This window comes from Mercenaria mercenaria, chromosome 8, assembly GCF_021730395.1.
Source record: "Mercenaria mercenaria strain notata chromosome 8, MADL_Memer_1, whole genome shotgun sequence".
Classification (NCBI taxonomy): Eukaryota; Metazoa; Mollusca; class Bivalvia; order Venerida; family Veneridae; genus Mercenaria; species Mercenaria mercenaria.
The window spans coordinates 77812831-77815647 of record NC_069368.1 but is presented as its reverse complement, the minus strand read 5'-3'; the positions used below and the strand labels follow the sequence as shown (position 1 = coordinate 77815647).

At 32.9% G+C, this 2817-nt stretch overlaps 1 long non-coding RNA gene across 1 annotated transcript; it reads left to right on the top strand.

Moving 5' to 3' along the window:
• The first annotated feature begins 715 nt into the window (after window positions 1–715).
• On the top strand, window positions 716–1960 carry LOC128559192 (uncharacterized). The gene is made up of 2 exons (XR_008372273.1): window positions 716–795; window positions 1339–1960. It is a non-coding gene; the product is annotated as an uncharacterized LOC128559192 (long non-coding RNA).
• The last annotated feature ends 857 nt before the right edge of the window (window positions 1961–2817 follow it).

Genomic DNA, 2817 nt, shown 5'->3' with positions numbered 1-2817 from the left:
GATTCTGCGTTTCACAACATGTTGTACTGTTTCCTTACAGTATCTTGTGATGAAAACAAAAAGAAATAATACGACTTGAATGTATGTATTTGTTTAAGAAAACAATTTTTATAATATGTATTAAGGTAAAATCTACTGTTAGTATCAACGAAACAATAACAACAAATGAGAAAAAAGAAAGAATTAATGCACGTATGTTGCTTCAGCTATTTTATTTGTATATATAATAATCTGGCATGAAATTTCTGCAAATAGAATAATGCATTGTAATACCTCTTTAATATTTTTTCTACTAGTAATTTGACTTTAGTTTACATAACGCCTTCGAACTGGATGCGTCAGAAATTGTTTATAACAGATACATGTAGAGATATGATATGTCAAAATTATATGTCATTTGTATATTCAGCAATGGATTAATTGAAAAGAGTTTTGCATATACATGTACATACACAAATACAAAAATAAAACGTTTTACATTCTTGATAAAAATGAAAACATAGTTACTGTATATATCATCAAAAGTAAACTATAAATAATGTTTAAAATTATATATAATTTACACGTTGCTTCTCAATTTGCAGTGTCTGGTGTGGTTATATATTTGCTAACTTGTTTCCTAAAGTCACTGAGATGGTTTAAGGCATAGACATGTCTTTGCTTTTCAAGGTTCATTTACTGAAACTGAATTGCATGCCTTGCATATTACAAGTATCAGGGGTGGTATAGTACGTCATCAACAGGTGCGCGCAACACTTCCCGATGCGGCTTTTTATGTCAAAACACCTCGATTCGGTGAGTAAACTTGCGATTATTTCATTGGTAACGAATAGATTTGGAAATGGCATATAGTCTAAAGTACCCGCATGTGTCTCTAGTTTATCACAGACGTTTGCATTTTTCAAGAAATTCTTACGTTTAAGAGAACATTCGAGCACAATGGACTTCATGGAAACACTTCCCCATTCACCACACCATATTACATCGCATAAAAAGAGTTTTCATGCATTTCTAATGACTAAATGCCTTGACGGGTGTTCTTTTATGGCAAACAGAGGTCAGTGATACCTTTATTAATTATTGCAATCTATAGTTTCAAAGAAATCGGTAATATAAAATTTCGCCTTCCCGGTTCACCAGGTAAAACGATGCACTTCCCGGCTCACCGCCCGTGTGGCATCGTGTTATATGTAGCCCTTCAATTTATTTTGACGCATGGTACTTCGGTTGCCATACCAGCAAAACTAGTATTTAGCAATGAACGATTATGTCAGTAAAAACAGTGTTTAATTTACCTTCAAGGGCTATATTATGACAGATTTACTCTTTCTTTTTCAGATCACGACAGAAACACCCGAGATATTCTGTTTATCAGAATTAAATTATGAAGCTAAACACTTGGGGTTCAGCAGTTTGATATCCGTAGACAGATGAACATAAACTGCATATAGTAATTCATGCAGTTTTTGGGAATGAAATGACATGTCAAAAAAAAACAAAACAGAATTGTAGAAAGAACAATACCCACTTGTTGTGGATGTTTGTGAAAAAGTCAGAAATGAAGACCACCAAAGTAGTCGTTGTTTGAGGCTCACTCACTGGTAATATGTGCAGACACCGTTTAAAACAGCTCACTGTTACGTGTGACCACTACCGTACAATATTTAGCCTTGGACAGCTTTTGTAGACGGAATTTAATGTGATTTTGCGTGACCAAACAATTGTGAATTTTTAATGAAACATGTTTTGTTTTGTCTGTCTGTGTTGAAGTCACAAAGTCTTGTCAGTGCCTCTCCTTTCTTCTATATAACATTTGACAGATTTTGATGAAAGGCAACAGCAGTATTAAACTTCGTACGAAATGTAGTTGACACTAATGCTCATAACGGGTAAAACACAACAATGTAAATATTCTTGTTATCTCTATGTTTCGGTCAATAAACGTTCACAGATTATACTACATTGCCACTTTATCAATTTTTGTGTGTTTTAACGAAATTTCTGAGTTATAATTAGAGTAGTTGCGCAAAACCTCAACATTTTCCAGTTTAATGGTTTCAAGACTTATTATATTCTGATTTTTGTTGATCTCCACTTCATGTCTTTCTGTGGTGTCTGAATATTTCCAGTTGTTGGGAATATGTGACATAAAGATGTACACTTCTTCTTGATCGAAGAAAATTAAAGCATACAATGTGAAAAGAATGTGTCAGATATTCGATCTTAATGAAAGGTGAATTTCATTTTTTTAAATGTTGAGTTATAAAGAATTACGTCCAAAGTTAATGAAACGTTATCATTATACTCGTATTTATAAGTGTGTATAAAAATTTATAATTGCTACAATCAAGTAATAAATCTACTTTCGTTGATTTGTGTAAATATATAACATCAGCTGCTAAAAAGGAAGATGTTGCTGTCTTGAGAGTGCATGTGCGTATGTTTATGTCACAACGGATTCCACTGTGTAAGGGTATAAATCAAAAATCAGTAAAATTTCCTATTTTAAATAATCTTTTACACAACAACATTTTTAACAATTAAACAGTTTAAGAAAAGCAAAATAATTTGCATTGCAAGTAAAATTGTTCTACCACTGTTCAAGCTCACTTCGAGTTTTAACATGTAATTGGATGCACTAAGGTTTGCAAGCAAAATCTGAACATTAGTCAAATGTTAAATCCTGAACTGCTTTCTAGTGTAGATTCAATCGATGTCCCATTCTACTACGTGGTAATTATAATTCGGTTGCAGTCACTCTTGGTCTTTCCCTGCGCACATCTAAAACTCCTTAATAAGAACATTTCGTTGGCGCGA